The following is an 18,519-nucleotide window of genomic DNA, read 5'->3' as shown; positions in this document are numbered from 1 at the left end:
GAGCAAATTATTTAACCTCTCTAAGCCTTAGTTTACTTATCTGAAAAATAGAAGTAATATTAGTGCCTAACTCACAAGGTATAGTGAAAGTCAAATTAGATAATGTAAATAAAGTTGTTGGGTATAGTGTTTATAACATTAGTAAGTGGTACTAGGTATTAAATATTAGTGATACTAAATTATTAAATATTAATACATAAAATTTCAGATATAATATTTCATTAAGGAAACTGAGTTTCAGAAAAATCAATTAGCAAGTTAACCAAGAATAGAATATTTTCCCAATTTTTAAAAAAATAAGCAAATAATATGTTTATGTATGACTGATTCACTTTGTTATAAAGCAGAAACTAACACACTATTGTAAAGCAATTATACCCCAATAAAGATGTTTAAAAAAAAAAAAAAAAAAAAAGCAAATAGCCCTTTTGGCCCTCTGAGCAGCACCATGGCAGTGGGCAAGAACAAGTGCTTATGAAAAGTGGCAAAAAGTTTGCCAAGAAGAAAGTGGTTAATCCATTCTCTATGAAAGATTGGTATGATGTGAAAGTACCAGCTATGTTCAGTATATGAAACATTGGAAAAACACTAGTCAGGAAAACTCAAGGAATCAAAATTGCATCTGATGGCCTCAAGGGTCATGTTTTTAAAGTGAGCCTTGCTCATCTGCAGAATAATGAAGGTGCATTTAGAAAATCCAAGCTAATTACTGAGGATGTTCAGGGCAAAAACTGCCTGACCAACTCCCATGGCATGGATTGTACCTGTGATAAACTGTGCTCCAGAATGGTCAAAAAATGGCAGGCCATGATCGAATCTCATGCTGATGTCAAGACTACCAATGGTTATTTGCTTCATCTAATTCTGTGTTGATTTTACTAAAAAACACAATAGTCAGAAATCCAGAAGATGTTGGGAATCATGACCCGAGAGGTGCAGACAAATAACTTAAAAAAAGTGGTCAATAAATTAATTCCAGACAGCACTGGGAAAGACATAGAAAAGGCTTTGCCAGTCTTTTTATCCTCTCTCTGATGTCTTTGTTAGACAAGTAAAAATCCTAAGAAGCAAAAATTTGAATTGGGTAAACTAATGGAGTTTCATGGTGAAGGTAGTAGTTTTGGAAAAGCTGCTGGGGATGAGTTGAATGCTAGAGTTGAATGAGCTTATGGATATGAGCCACCAATCCAAGAATCTGTTTATAATTCAGATATTTAATGGTGACAATAAAAAGTCTTATTTGTGATGTTTAAAAAAAATAGAATAGGCAACTGCTGTCAACTAAAATCAATAGTGCATTCAGTAGCAGTCCTCTCTGAGTAGCAGGTTCAAAGTTGACTTTCACTTTCTTCTTTTTTGCTTCTCTATTTTTTCATTGTACATTTAACATTTATACTTTTTGTTTAAAAAAAGTATTTTAAAAAAATGAATGAATTTAACATCTAACTCTCCTGTGAACATTAATCCAAAAAAAAAAAAAGACCAACAGAATCAGTATGCCATTTTGGATTCCTTTCTGAGTCTTCAGTAGACAAAATGAATTTATGTATGAATGAATCAATAAATATTTAGTTGTCAGTGTGTATAATACTCAGTTTGTTGGAGTCCATAGTTAGATGCATCTAGAAGTTAGATAAAATGTCACTCCCTGGGAATAAAACTAGTAAGACTCAACATAAACTGGATGAAATTAACCACTACTAGGGAATCTAGTCAGTGTGATTAGAATGCCTCAGAAGCTATTAAAATAAATAGTGTAACCATGGAAACTACTGTTATAGTTTTTATTCAATTTTATTTCCCTCCTTATTGTCTTTTAGTGTTTTTAAATTAGTATTTCAAAAGTTATATGATTGCTGTTGTGTTAGTTATTATTGCTGTGTAACAATTTACCCCAAACCTTACTGCTTAAAACAACAAACGTTTACTATCTCACAGCCTCTGAGGGTTAGGAATCCAGGTGCTGCATACCTGGGTGCCTCTGGCGAGCATCTGCTTCCAAGCTCACTCATGTGGTTGATGGTGGGACTCAGTTCCTGGTGAGATGTTGGAGTGAAGACCTCAGGTCCTCACTGGTCATTAGCCAGAGACCTGTCTATAGGGCAGCCCACAACATGGCAATTGTCTTTCCTCAGAGTGAGCAATAGAACAAGAGGGAGCTCTCAAGATGAAGCCACAGTCTTTTTGTAACCTAATCTCAGAAGTGAAATCCCATCATTTCTGCTACATTCTATTCGTTAAAAGTGAATACACACCTACACACAAGGGGAGGGGAATCACAGCAGGGTATGAATACTATACTTTCATTAGAGGGATCATTGAAAGTTATCTCAGAGCCTGCCTACTGCAGGTATAAAACCATTTATTAAACTTCTGCTTGCTCATATGTCATCACCTAGCTACATTCTGAATATAATCCCATATTATATATGACTTGTTTATAAGGAGAGTACACTAATCAACACACATAAGTTCATCATCATTTATTAAATTAATAAATATTTTTAAACACTTGAATTTTGTCACTTGCCAGCCTTGTGAGTGTGGCTAGTGTGATTCAGTCTTCCTAACGCTGATAAGTATATGAACCTAAACTTGTGACCAGGCCCAGGATTGTAGTCTTGCCTTGAGAGGGCCCACCTGAACTACCACAAGGCCTCCTTATGCAATAGGAATGGCAATATAAAACACCTACATGGCTAGTCAGGTTAACTTAACTTGGGTTAAGTTACTTGGCTGTAAGCAAACTTGGATGTAAGAAACACTTCTCCTAACACAGCATCAAATTCTACAGTGACAGCTCTATTAAAACATACACCTATTTACCTCAAGAACTGGGTAACTTAATATCTCAGTCTAATATCTACTTTCAGCTTACAGAAAGATAATCTGATACACACTCTCAAAATCCTTAGTTACATCTTTTCACGTAAGTTAATATTTACTCTTTTACTGTATAAGGTAATAGTCACAGGTTCCAGTGTTTGGGATATGGATGTATCTTTTTGAGGGCCATCATTCAGCCCACGACAGGGCCATTGTCTGCAAAGAATTTTTAAATAATATTAAAATTGGCTAAATGTCAGTCCACTTTTTATTATCACCCTATGCAGGCAATTTTAAACAGAGTCAATGATAAAATACTCCCCATAGGGGCAGACCACTTCCAACACCTTCCCCCGCTCTCAGTGTGCCCATACTGAATATTCCAATATGAGCTATTCAGCCTGGCTTAACTTTTCACAGTCAGATTCTGCAAAAAACAATTTGGTGTTTCATCGATAGCCAGGCACATCCCCTAATCTTGGTATGACTGACCCCTCATCTTTCAGGAATCAAGTAAATGTCACTTACCCAAGGAAAATTTCCCTAAAGACCCTTTCTAAACCCAAAGTGCCTTACCACCCCTCCCACTTATTTCCTGGATCTGTTTGTTTCTTTCATAGCACTTGCCACACTTTGCAGTTATTTTATTTGTAGGTTAATTTTTCCCCATCTCCTTTGCTTGTTTGTAAGGTGCAAGTCTTGTCTATGTTGTTCTCTGAGTTATCCCCAGAACCTAGCACAGGACCTGGCACATGGTAGATGTTCAAAACACGTGTATTTTCATTGCATTCTCAGCTTGTGTGCCACCAGTAAAGCACATTGGCTCAACATTGAACAAACTTGTCTTTCTTCATCTCATGTCCATTACCCAAAAAGAAATAGCCACTTGTTGTTTAGGACTGGTGACATAGAGAACCATTTATCTCCATAATTCAGAAACACCTTCAATTTCATGGATCTTAGTAGAATTGTTTCTCCTGATCCAAACTCCAACTCGGACATGACCATGAATGTTTTATCCTGAAAATTCACAGAGATATTGTAAGGCCTCATCACAAAATAAAATATAAGTATGGCATTAACATTGTGAAAGGGGACCTATACATTTTGCCAGGCATCACACTAGAAATGAAACAAGTCTAGTCTGTACCTTAAACTTAGCAAGTTCCAAAGATAAATCATCAATTTCCTCTCCTAACCATATGCTCCTCTTAATTTCCTTCAGCATTTCTTTTAGTGGCACAACTATTCACCTGGCTAGTTCTCCATGCTCAGTCTTCAGCTCTCCTTTCTTCTCCCTTTACTCTGTCTTCCTAGGAGATCTCACCCACCTCCAAGTCTAAAATATTATCCCAGGACTTCCCTGGTGGCGCAGTGGTTGAGAATCCACCTGCCAATGCAGGGGATATGGGTTCAATCCCTGGTCCGGGGGGATCCCACATGCCGCAGAGCAACTAAGCCCATGTGCCACAGCTGCTGAGCCTGCACGCCTAGAGCCCATGCTCTGCAACGGGAGAGGCCCCTGCTCACTGCAGCTGGAGAAGGCCGGCACACAGCAACAAAGACCCAACACAGCCAAAAATAAATAATTAGTAAATAAATAAATTTATAAAATAATAAATAAATAAAATATCATCCCTACAGTGTTATTTCTAATATATGTCCTCAGTCCTCTCCTCTGAGCTCCAGACTCTCAATTGCCTACTTGTTCTATCTTAGATACATCGCAGGCATTTCAGATTTATCAAACCCAAAAGCAAAACTGGTTTTTCTTCTAACCTCTTTCTCTCTGATCTTCTCAGTCTGCAATGACACTGCTATTCACCAGTGGCTTAATCCAGAAACCTGGGAGTCTTCTTGGACTCCCCTCTTTCTCTCATCCCCCACAATTATTTCATTCACAAGTCCTATCAGCTATACCCACAAGTATATGCAAATTGTGATGACTTCTTTACATCTCCACTACCTCCTAGTCTAAGCTATTGGTCTCTACTTTCATGGCATTCCTCGCCAAACTCATTTCATGTCACCCTCTCCTCAACCATTGTGTTACAACCATTCACTGTATCTTTCAGTTCTCTGTACAAGTCAAGCCTTAGCACATTCTGTTTCTTCTGCTGTAATGCTTCTCCCCGGCTCTTTCCAAAGCATGTTGCTTCTCATTTTAAAACTTAATGTAAGTGTCACTTCAAAGACTCTTTTCCTCCCTGCCCTATGTAGTAAATAGATCTCTCCACTTCTACTGTTTTTTTTAAAGATCGAAGTATAGTTAATTTACAATGTTGTGTTAGTTTCTGGTGTACAGAAAAAGTGATTCTTTTTCATATTCTTTTTCATTATGGTTTATTACAAGATATTGAATATAGTTCCCTGTGCTATACAATAGGGCCTTGTTTATTTTATATACAGTAATTTGTATCTGCTAATCCTGAAGTCCTAATTTATCCCTTCCCCCCCTTCCCTCTTTGGTAACCATAAGTTTGTTTTCTAAGTCTGTGAGTCTGTTTCTGTTTTGTAAGTAAGTTCATTTGTGTCACATTTTAGATTCCACATATAAGTGATGTCATAGGATATTTGTCTTTCTCTGTCTGACTCACTTCACTTAGTATGATAATCTCTAGGTCCATCCATGTTGCTGCAAATGGCATTATTTCATTCTTTTTTATGACTAATATTCCATTGTATATATATGCCACATCTTCTTTATCCATTCATCTGTCAATGGACATTTAGGTTGCTTCTGTGTCTTGGCTATTGTAAATAGTGCTGCTATGAACACTGGGGTGCGTGTGTCTTGTTGAATTAGAGTTTTCTCCAGATATATGCCCAGGAGTAGGATTGCAGCATCATACGGCAACTCTATTTTTAGTTTTTTAAGGAAACTCCATACTGTTTTCCAAAGTGGCTGCACCAATTTACATTCCATTTAGCAGTGTAGGAGGGTTCCCTTTTCTCCACACCCTCCCCAGCATTTATTTGTAGACTTCTTAATGATGGCCATTATAACTGGTGTGAAGTGGTACCTCATTGTAGGTTTGATTTGCATTTCTCTAATAATTAGTGATGTTGAGCATCTTTCCATGTGACTATTGGCCATCTGTATGTCTTCTTTGGAGAAATGTCTGTTTAAGTCTTCTGCCCATTTGTTGATTGGGTTGTTTGTTTGTTTTTGTTTTTTTATTGAGTCACATGAGCTGTTTATATATTTTGGAAGTTAAGCCCTTGTCGGTCACATCATTTGCCAATATTTTCTTCCAGTCCATAGGTTGTCTTTTCATTTTGTTTATGGTTTCCTTTGCTCTGCAAAAGCTTATAAGTTTGATTAGGTCCCATTTGTTTATTTTAACTTTTATTTCTATTGCCTTGGGAGACTGACCTAAGAAAACATTGGTACAGTTAATGTCAGAGAATGGTTTGTCTATGTTCTCTTCTAGGAGTTTTTTGTTTGTTTGTGTTTTTTTGAATAAATTTATTTATTTTTGGCTGCATTGGGTCTTCATTGCTGTGCTCAGGCTTTCTCTAGTTGCAGCGAGCGGGGGCTACTCTTTGTTGAGGTGTGCGGGGTTCTCATTGTGGTGGCTTCTCGTTGTGGAGCTCAGGCTCTAGGCATGCAGGCTTCAGTAGTGTAGCACGTGGACTCGGTAGTTGTGGCTCGTGGGCTCTGGAGTGCAGGCTCAGTAGTCGTGGCACACGGGCTTAGTTGCTCTGAGACATGTGGGATCTTCCCAGACCAGGGCTCGAACCCGTGTCGCCTGCACTGGCAGGCAGATTCTTAACCACTGCGCCACCAGGGAAGCCCTCTTCTAGGAGTTTTATGGTATCCTGTCTTATATGTAAGTCTTTAAGCCATTTTGAATTTATTTCTGTGTGTGGTGTGAGTCTGTGTTCTAATTTCATTGTTTTACATGCAGCTGTCCAGTTTTCCCAACACCACTTGCTGAAGAGACTGTCTTTTCTCCATTGTATATTCTTGTCTCCTTTGTCGAAGATTAATTGACTGTAGGTGTGTGGGTTTATTTCTGGGCTCTCTATTCTGTTCCATTGATCCATATGTTTGTTTTTGTGCCAATACCACACTGTTCAATTACTGTAGCTTTGTAGTATTGTCTGAAGTCTGGGAGGGTTATGCCTCCAGCTTTGTTCTTTTTTCCTCAGGATTGCTTTGGCAATTGTGGGCCTTTTATGGTTCCATGTAAATTTTAGGATTATTTATTCTAGTGCTGTGAAAAATGTCATGGGTAGTTTGATAGGGATGCATTAAATCTATAGATTGCTTTGGGTAGTATGGCCATTTTAACATATTAATTCTTCCAATCCAAGAGCGTAAAATGTCTTTCCATTTCTTTGAATCATTTTCAATCTTCTTTATCAACGTTTTATAATTCTCAGCATATAAGTTTTTCACCTCTTTGGTCAGGTTTATTCCTAAGGTTTTTGTGTGTGTGTTTTTTTAAATGCGATTTTAAAAGAGATTTTTTTTTCTGATATTTCCTTCTTAGTATAAAGAAATGCAGCCAATTTGTGTATGTTAATCTTGTATCCTCCTACCTTGATGTATTTGCTTATCAGTTCTAGTAGTTTTTGTGTGGAGTCTTCAGGGTTTTCTATATATAGTATCATGTCATCTGCATATAATGACAATTTTACCTCTTCTCTTTCAATTTGGATACCTTTTATTTCTTTTTCTTGTCTGATTGCTGTGGCTAGGACTTCTAATACTATGTTGAGTAGAAAAGATGAGAATGGGCATCCCTGTTCCAGATGTTAGTGGGAAAGCTTCCACCTTTCTGCTGTTGAGTATTATGTTGGCTGCAGGTTTGTCACAACATAGCTTTTATTATGTTGAGATATGTACCCTCTATACCCACTTTGGTAAGAGTTTTTATCATGAATGGATGTTGAATTTTATCAAACGCTTTTTCTGCATCTGTTGAGATGATCATGTGGTTTTTGTCTTTTCTTTTGTTGATGTGGTGTATGACATTGATTGATTTGCATATGTTGAACCATCCTTGTGATCCTGGGATGAATCCAACTTGATCGTGGTGTATGATCATTTTTATGTGTTGTTGGATCCAGTTTGCTAATATTTTTTAAACTTATTTTTTATTGAGGTATAGTTGATTTACGTTATGTTAATTTCTGCTGTACAGCAAAGTGACTCAGTTATACACATATATACATTCTTTTTTATATTCTTTTCCATTGTGATTTATCCCAGGATATTCAATATAGTTCCCTGTGCTATACAGTAGGACCTTGTTGTTTTTCCATTCTATATGTAATAGTTTGCATTTACTAACTCCTAACTTCCAGTCCATCCCTCCCCAAAACCCCCTCTACCTTGGCGGTTTGCTAATATTTTGCTCAAAAGGGAAAAATTCTTATTCCTCCATTTCATGTCCATTACTGAAAAAAAAGTCACTTGTCTGAGACCAGTGATATAGAGAGCTATTTATCTCCACAGTGCTGAAACAGCTGCAGTGTCATGGATCTTAATATAGACAATATTTTTTCCCATGATTAGGGAAATTTAATATTGAATCTTATAGGAATTTCAAAAAGAAATTGAATCATAAAATACAGGAAAGATTAACGGTAGGAAGGGATAGAACCTGGAAAATTTGGCCCTGAGGCAGTAAAATATTTTCTTTAAGCTTCTGAAATAACAATACAGATGTTTCTTTTTTGCATACTTCCAAGTCATCTCACAAAGATAGACAACATCTGCTGCCTATGCTGGCCAGAAGTACAAAAGTTGTTTATTAAGGCATGATTCACCCACCCAGAGGCCTTCATTTCCATGAAGAGGAGAAGCAAACTAATTTCAGATAAGCCGGGCATAGTAATTTGACCTAACAGGAAAATGGGTCCACAGTTAACACTCCCTTGCATCTTACACCACACGACAGTGTCCAAAGCAGTGTCGCTTCTTGGCTACACTTCAGAACTGCTTTGCATACCTGGGCTTCCCAACATCCAGACATCATTTGTTGCGCCTCAAGCAGACAGTCTTTAGGCTAGCTTGAAAGTACTCAAAGCTATAATAGCATTCAAACAACAACAAAAAGTCCTCAGATTTCCTTAGTTTCTATCTTTGAACAGTTCAGAGAACTTCCACATTTATTTTTTTCTGGTTCTTTCCCTGTCATGGTATGACGTAAGAAGATCTAAGATTAGAGAACCTGAAGTTCAAATAGTTTGTTCAAAGCCACAATGAAATTACATATCACAGTCAGACTCCATTCTCCCAGCTCTCTCTAGACCATGTAGTTTCCCAAGGGGTTTGAGACCCTTTATGAAAAATTTCAAAACTACATATAATTATGAGTCTTGAGCATTTTTTCTAACCTTCTTAACATAGAGAAAAAAATATTACTTTGCCGTTTTTAAATAAAAATGGCTTTGTGAGGACAGGCTTCTAAATTTCCTCATTCTAAATTCACATAGAAAAGATCAAAGGCATAAAAATAGAGGAAAAACCTTCCATATGCCAGAAACTTGGAGGGATGTCTTCTAGTTAAAATGTAAAAGGGCTCAATTAGGAGGAAGGGTCAGTTCAATATTCCACTTTTGTGAAATATATTATCACCCCAGTAGAATTCCATGAGCATCCCCTTACTCAAGGTCGAAGGCTAGATGAAGGCAGACGGGGAGCTAGTCAGGGCACACACTCAGACCCACTTCAATCTCTGACAGAACCCTCTGCCATTCCTACTTAAATATTAACCAAAGCTGGACACATACAGACCTCTCTATGTTAAGATGAGCAAACAGAAAAAACCCATAGGACTATGAAAATATGTTGAGGCTCAAAGGATGAGGTTTCCTTGAAAAATCGGAACAAAGGTGGGTGATAGAGAGAGCAGAGTCAGAAGATCCAATCAACAAAAATGTAAACATTTATGTTCCCTAATGATGTATCCCCAGTACCTAAATTAGTGCCTCGCATAGAATAGTTGTTGAATAAATTGACTGAGTACATTAGGAATCTCAGAAGGCGGAAACAGAATAGGAATAGAAGCAATAATTAAATAATTTTCCTAATACTTAAGCCTGCTGGCAAAATGAATGAAAAGAAATCAACACCTAGACTAGCCAGGTGACATTTTTTAATATTTCTGGGATAAAGCAAAAAGCCTTCGAGAATCCAGGCAGGGGCGTGGGAGGGAACAGATTATCTCCAAAGGAACTAAACTCGAACTGGCCTCAGAATTCAGCACTCTAAGACACAAGTCAATAAAGTATATCCTGCAGAATTCTGAGAGTAAATGTTTATAATTTAAGAATTCTACACTCAGCAAAGTTGTCATGAAGTTGTGAAGGCCTCATAAATAAGTACTGAGATACAAAGGGCTCAAAAGTGACACTACGCAGGTTATCTGCCCTGAAAGAAAAAACTTCTCAAACGTGTCCTGCTGAATAAGAAGTCAAGAATAGGGAAGAAGAGACTTCCCTGGCGGTCCAGTGGCTGAGACTCCATGCTTCCATTGGAGGGGGAGAGGGTTTGATTCCCTGGTCGGGGAACTAGGATCTTATACGCTGTGTGGCGCAGCCAAAAAAAAAGAGTGAGGAAGAAGAAAGTCAGACCACAAAAAATTTATGCATAAAAGAACTTTAATTGTCTAAAATAACTCTCATAAGAGAAAATACATAATGTAGAAAAAGAAATTTTTCTTTCCAAGAGGGATAATCAAGGTAGAAAAGGCCAAATTGCACGAACGAAAACCAAGCTGAGAGGATGTGGGGAGTGGGAGGTAAAGAATGAGGAGAAATAGTGTGCTACAGCAAAGGAAACCATAAACAAGACAAAGACAACCCTCAAAATGGGACAAAATATTTGTAAATGAATCAATGAACAAAGGATTAATCTCCAAAATATACAAACAGCTCATGCAACTCAACGTCAGAAAAACAAACAACCCAATCAAAAAATGGGCGGAAGACCTAAATAGACATTTCTCCAAATAAGACATACAGATGGCCAAGAGGCACATGAAAAGATGCTCAACATCACAATTATTAGAGAAATGCAAATCAAAACTACAGTGAGGTATCACCTCACACCAGTTAGAATGGCCATCATCAGAACATCTACAAACAATAAATGCTGGAGAGGGTGTGGAGAAAAGGGAACCCTCTTGCACTGTTGGTGGGAATGTAAATTGATACAGCCACTACGGAGAACAGTATGGAGGTTCCTTAAAAAACTAAAAATAGAATTACCATATGACCCAGCAATCCCACTACTGGGCATATACCCAGAGAAAACCATAATTCAAAAAGACACATGCACCCCAATATTCATTGCAGCACTATTTACAATAGCCAGGTCATGGGAGCAACCTAAATGTCCATAGACAGATGAATGGATAAAGAAGATGTGGTACATATATGCAATGGAATATTACTCAGCCATAAAAAGGAATGAAATTGGGTCATTTGCAGAGACATGGATGGACCTAGAGACTGTCATACAGAATGAAGTAAGCCAGAAGAGAGAAAAACAAATGTCGTATATTAACACATATATGTGGAATCTAGAAAAATGGTACAGATGAACCGGTTCGCAAGGCAGAAACAAAGACACAGATGTAGAGAACAAACAAATGGATACCAAGGGGGGAAGGGGAGGTGGGGTGAATTGGGAGATTGGGATTGACATAATATGTATAAAGTAGATAACTAATGAGAACCTGCTGTGTAGCACAGGGAACTGCACTTCGCTGTACAGTAGAAACTAACACAACATTGTAAAACAACTATACCCCAATTAAAAAAGAAAGAAATAGTGTGCTAAACACACCATCTTGCACAAGAGAAATGAAGAGATATTATTTCATTGTGATATTGAAAATAAGGTGTTTTTCTTTAATCCAAAGGTGAGCATTTTTAGAATAAAAACAGGATGTATACCTTCCAAAGCATGACACAGGATTTGAAAAGCAAAGAACACATAGTTCATATAGTAAGAGACAAGAAAAAGAGAAAATCGTTTCAGAATATGAAAAGAATTAAGAAAATAAGATGACAGAAAGAGTCTGAAACATCAGAGCATCTAAGCAATCCATTCTTTACCAAAGCAGTGTGTGAGAAACAATATTTCATTCATTCATCGATTATTTCAATAATCTTATGGAATATCATAAAGCCATTAAAATTAGGTTAGTAGAGGATAGTGAAATATTATATAGAAAATATAATAAAAAGTCAAAAAGCAGAATCAAAATTATTTCTATAGTAATTCCAATTTGATTTAAGACATGGAAATGTACCGGCAGTCATAATGGTTGAGATGATAGACTTTAGAATTGGATATAGATTTGTATCTCAAATCTACCATTTACTAACTAATGACCTCAGGCAAACAAATGAATACTCTCAGCCTCAATTTGCTCATCTGTAAAGTAAGAATGATAGTATCTTCTCATAGAACTATTGAAAGGATTATAAGAGAAAAACTGTATAAAAAGGAAATCAAGATATCTGGCATACACAGTAAATGATAACTTATATATGTGTGTATATTATTTATATATAATATATATGCATATATACACATAGAATATGTATTATACATACATATTACATATACATATTATATACGCAAATATACATATGTGACATGTGTATATATGCATTGTGTATAATATATACAATATAGATGTGTGCCTATGCACACATACACATAGAAATAGAGCCAAGAAAAACTATACAGAAGGTTTTTTTGTTTTTTGTCTTTTTGCGGTACGCAAGCCTCTTACTGTTGTGACCTCTCGCGTTGCGGAGCACAGGCTCCGGACGCGCAGGCTCAGCAGCCATGACTCACGGGCCTAGCCGCTCCGCGGCATGTGGGATCTTCCCGGACTGGGGCACGAACCCGTGTCCCCTGCGTCGGCAGGCAGGCTCTCAACCACTGCACCACCAGGGAAGCCCCTATACAGAAGTTTTAACAACGGTTATCTCTAAAACTAACACAACTTTGTAAATCAACTATAGTTCAATTAAAAACAACTATGGTGGGACTTCCCCGGTGGCACAGTGGTTAAGAATTGCCAATGCAGGGGACACGGGTTCGAGCTCTGGTCCGGGAAGATCCCACATGCCGCGGAGCAACTAAGCCCGTGTGCCACAACTACTGAGCCTGCGCTCTGGAGCACGCGAGCCGCAACTACTGAGCCCATGTGCCACAACTACTGAAGTCCGCGCGCCTAGAGCCTGTGCCCTGCAACAAGAGAAGCCACCGCAATGAGAAGCCCGCACACCGCAACAAAGAGTAGCCCCCACTCGCCACAAGTAGAGAAAGCCCGCGCGCAGCAATGAAGACCCAATGCAGCCAAAATTAAATAAATAAATTAATTAATTAATTAAAAAAAAACAACTATGGTTATCTCTAGGTGGTGGAATTTTGAGTGATTTTTTTGTTTGTTTCTTTATACTTTTTGTTTCTCCCTCATGTTTTTCTGCATTTTCCAAAATTTCTGCAAAGAATATGCTTGCTTTTACAATTATTAAAAAGATTAATTAAAATTAAAATACATAGTAAAATTTTGTAGGATAGCAATACAGATAGAAAAATATATTATAACAGTCCAAAAGCAATATCCATTCTTAGATACCTAAAAGGCACAAAATTATCTATAAATACAGCAGTGTCTTTCATATAGCTTGGGTTCAGTTTTAGCAAAACAAAACAAATGTCTTTTCCTCTGAATGGTGAATGCCTTGGAGTTACTCCAGAATAATATTGAATTATTCACATTGAATGGTGAATGCCTGGAGTTACTCCAAAATAATATGAAATCAAACCTTATTTCAGTAATAACTTTTAAGCCTAAAATCCTACAAATTGAATCAGTCCTAGTACATGTATCTGTTCCAGAAACCAGTCTCCAAATTTAGAGAGTCTAGGTCTGGCACTAGGAGATTGGATGTTTTAGACAAACGCTCCTTGATGCTGAGAGTACAGGATGATGAAACCAAACACCAATCTTTTAAATATTGTTAGTAACATCCATTTCCACCTCAGCTATCTTTTACCAGAGTAGTATGCGATAAACAACACTTCATTCATTCATTTATTCTTTCAGTTAATATTTATTTAGGAGCCTATTATGCATGCAGCACTGTGCTAGGCACTGGGTTTACAGTGGAGAACAAAACAGGTGAGGTTTCTGCTTGCATAGGGCTGAGAGCCTAGTGGAGAAGATAGACAAATACATACACTAATAGACGTGCAGTTGCAAATTGTGATGAGTGCTATGGAGGAAAGTTCAGAATGTTTTGAAAGAGAACTGGGGGAAGGGATATTTTAGGGTAGGAGAAGGGAGTGGTCAGCCATGACCTCTCTAAGTAAGTGACATTTCAGTCAAAAGATGAGTAAGAGTTAGGGGAAGAATGGTGAAGAGTATTCTAGGAAGGAAAAGTGGCATATGCAAATGCCATGAGGCAGAAAAAAGCTTGAAGCCTTAGGAGTAGTTGCAAGACCACTGCAGTCTCCTATGGAAAAGCATGTCTAGGCTCCACTTCTCCTCATCCCAGTGAGAACAGAGCACAATGCAATGAGACAACGCACAGGTGGCAGCAGCACAGGTCTTAATCACATCTGTCACTTAGCTGTTTAACCTGATGTCTGGGCATTTTTTCAGCATCTTTGAAATGAGAATTACGGAGTTCCTTCTTGAACCTCTTGTGAAATTTCATTATATTTCATCTGTAAAATACTTGCCCTTTTTATGATGTTACATAATCATATGTGTAATGTAATAATTGACAAAATGTGGCACTTTTACTATTAAAATGCACATTCTGAGGAAAAAGAGTAGGAGCTACCCGCCGGTTTAGGAAAGTGAAAAGAGAGAACTATATTCACTCATTTGCAATTGTCATTTAATTCCAGAAGGCTAATTATGATCATGAGCTAGGTCATCTATTTTTGTGAAAGTAAACTGTTATTTGCAAGAAGATGGTCTATTTGAAGCTTTCTCAAGGGGAATCCAGTGACTTAGCCTCAGAGCTTCATTGTGAAGTCTCTAAATCAACATGTGTTTCACTCAAATATACTCCTGCTTTGAACCATGTGGTACTTAGATAAGTGTCAGAGTCAAACTGACAATAATATATCCAGAGTCTCACCCCCACCTCAACCCTGCACTGGTCCTAAGTCCCTTGCTGGGCACAATGCTGAACTCTTGCATGCAATAGTTTTTAGTTAAGCCCTGCTATAACAACCCTATGAGACACAGTCAATTCTCATTATTTTTGGTAGTTATATTCTATAAAGTGGCCACAAGCACTGAATTAATGACTATCAAACCATTGCTCCTAAGGGAAACACAAGGTTAAGTTCCTACAAACCTCTGGTTATTTTTATCAACTGATCAATACATAACCTTGCTTTATGTGTGTTTCTGTTTAAAGACACCATATTTATTATATATTGTCGATTCCTTAACGTTGAACTCATGGCCAACAGCCTTATAACTCATGCCTGAATGAAGCTTATCTAATGTTTATTTTCTCCATCTCTTCTTCATGGCAGCCTTCTTGCACCTAGGAACAATAGACAACACTTTAGCAATAAGCTTGGGGGCCATATTAAGTAGTAAAATCACCAACAGAAAGTGCAAAAATGCAAAAAACGTGGCATTATATAGATCACTTTATATGGTTATGTCTACATGTGGTCCCCTGGAACTGCGGCAGCCATGAGGAGATAAGCCCGAGGACAAAAGCCAACACACTGAAGAGCAGAAAGTTAGGGAAAAAAACCCAAAACCCTACATCCTTGATAACGTTATTTGCTGCTAAATTAACCATCCTAGTAACTATTCTATCTCTTTCCTATTAGGTGAGATAATACATTTTCCTTATTTAAATAATTTGAGCTGGAGTTTTCTGTTACCTGTAATCAAAAGCAGCCTAATTGAGAAAGTCTGCCAAGAGAACTTTTTAGCTCACTGATTTTCAAAGACAGATACAGTTCTCCTAAGAGAAATTGCCCTCTGCCTAGACAAACTAACATGTACCCTATTTCCACAAATTTGGATGGAATTTGAGCTCATGGAAGAAGATAGTGAACTGATCACTTATTTAGCTCACACATGAAGCTTAACATGATGTTTCTAGAAATTTAATGGTTTTTCTTTTTAATAATAAGACACGCACGTGAAAAATAGTCCTCCAAATATTCCCCCCTCACCCAGAAGACCTCTTTCATGTATCATTAATTAGAATTACATTACATGCTCATGCCTAAGCCATAATTGGCTTAGATCAATAAAAATTCACATCCTGCAGACAGGAAGGACCCAGATATCCATATCTTAATAAAACTGGGGTTCTGTTAGAAAACAAGAATGGGAAAAGGGACAACAGTTGGGTAGGCAACGAACAGGGTCTACCATACTGCTAAATAGCTATTATTTGATGTTATCATACCCATTGGCTAATACTAATATCCTATACCCATGATAGATGTCATTGATAATGGAGCTCTGTAATGAGTCACTTCTTCAACATTATAGGTTTACTTTGTGGGGGTGGAGATGGCAAGAATAATACAAATAACTCCTCCCCACCCCCAATCCATTTGGGTAAAAATTGCCAACATGATGAGCCATTATCCAGAAATACTTCAGAGTGTAGTTCCTACAAACATGGATATTTTCCTATGTGACCCCAATACAACCATCAAAACTGATATGTGACCGCCACCTAATACTCAGAATCTATTCCATTTTCAGCCATTGTTCCAATAATGTCCTTTGTAGGTATACAATTCAATCCAAGATCTTATGTTGTGTAGTTGTGACCTTCAATCTGGAATAGTAGTTCCTCAATCTTCCTTGACTTTCAATACCTTACACTTCTGAAGACTACAGACCAATTATTTTGTAGAATATCCCTCAATTTGGGTTACTCTCATGTTTCCTAATGATTAGATTCAGGTAATGCATTTTTGGCAGAATTATCACAAAAGTGATACTGTGTTTTTCTCATTGCATCCTATCAGGTGGTACACAATTTCAGTTTGTCCCATTGCTGCTGATGATAACTTTGATCACTTGGTTAATGTGATATTTGCCAGGTTTCTCCATTCCAAAGTTACTCTTTTTCACTGTGTAACTAAGTATTTTGTAAGGAGGTATTTTGAGACTATGTAAATATCCTGTTCCTCATCAAATTTTCACCCAGTAACTTTAGTATCCACAATGTTTCTTGGTTTAATTAACTATTACTACAGGTTGACAAATGGTGATTTTCTAATTCCAGTATTCTTTCTACATGTATTAGTGTTCGAGTGTAAAGAAAATCTTTCTAGTCTTCCCATTGGTTTTCATGTATTTATTTATATCAGTGTAGACTTATGCATTGCTGTTTATATAATCCATTACTATCCTCATGTATTTTGATACCCAAATTGTCCCAGATTTAGCCCCCTTGAGGTGGCTTCTGTATCCTTTTGATGTACCCTCATCATTCTTTGAATATGACCTTATTTTTTGTGTACAAAAAGATGTTCCAAGCTTATCTTGTGCTTTCCATATTCCAAATAGTTTGGAATAAGCTATTTCTCCCAGCATCCCTGATATCGTTTAACAGAGAGTACTATTTAGCAACCAAGATATGGCACTTGTGTACTCATTGCTATTGGATTGTTGCTGCTCTAAGGCCCTCTAAGCTAATGGATATCTATATCTATATCTATATGTAAATATAAATTATGTACACATATATGTCGTATACAATGTATAATATTGTGTACCTATATATGTATTATATGTATATGCATGTGTACATTTATTTATTTATTTATTTATTTTTGGCTGTGTTGGGTCTTTGTTTCTGTGCGAGGGCTTTCTCTAGTTGTGGCAAGCGGGGGCCACTCTTCATCACGGTGCACGGGCCTCTCACTATCGCGGCCTCTCTTGTTGCGGAGCACAGGCTCCAGACGCGCAGGCTCAGTAGTTGTGGCTCACGGACCCAGCCGCTCCGCGGCATGTGGGATCTTCCCATACCAGGGCTCGAACCTGTGTCCCCTGCATTAGCAGGCAGATTCTCAACCACTGCGCCACCAGGGAAGCCCTGCATGTGTACGTTTATATCTATATTTGTTTTTATGTCTCTCTCTGTATTTTAAACCATGAGTTCACACCGATAAGTTCAATTCTAATATAACATTAGAAGGCCTTTCTAGTTTTCTCCCCTTCCATATTTGTAATTCCCATAGTAAAATATCCTCAATATTTACTCATTGAGTCAATTCCCCCCATATTCTCCAAAGTGACTAATTGCCCAAATTCATGATGCTCCCTCCTCAGGCAAACATTCTCTTCTTCCCACTCATACATCAACAACCTGCACCCAGTTGCCACTGCTCTTCATCCCCCTTCCTTGTGGACACCTATCTTGCTTGCACCCCCCATAATGGCTTTTGGATTGAATATTCAGAAGGAGAGGAAGTCAGAAGGGCAGGAAGGCAGGCAAGAAGGCAGTTGGGAAAGCAGGCAAGCCATATATTTACCTTTTAAGAGACGGTACTCTAACCCAAAGGAGAACTATAAGAGTGAGAAATGTTGGACGTTGGGTCAGGCCAGTGGAGATTATATTTTGGAGGAAGCAGACCTTCACTACGATCTTTAAATAATAGGGTAAATATCAATACTTAGAGGTTAATGTGAATTAGGATTT

At 37.7% G+C, this 18,519-nt stretch overlaps 1 pseudogene; it reads left to right on the top strand.

Annotated features, from left to right (window-relative positions):
* The first annotated feature begins 448 nt into the window (after positions 1-448).
* LOC101329387 (small ribosomal subunit protein eS1-like) lies at positions 449-1,218 on the top strand (annotated as a pseudogene).
* The last annotated feature ends 17,301 nt before the right edge of the window (positions 1,219-18,519 follow it).

Source organism: Tursiops truncatus, chromosome 20 (assembly GCF_011762595.2).
Source record: "Tursiops truncatus isolate mTurTru1 chromosome 20, mTurTru1.mat.Y, whole genome shotgun sequence".
In the NCBI taxonomy this organism is placed as follows: domain Eukaryota; kingdom Metazoa; phylum Chordata; class Mammalia; order Artiodactyla; family Delphinidae; genus Tursiops; species Tursiops truncatus.
The sequence above is the reverse complement of the archived record's forward strand: the minus strand, read 5'-3'. Positions and strand labels throughout refer to the sequence as shown.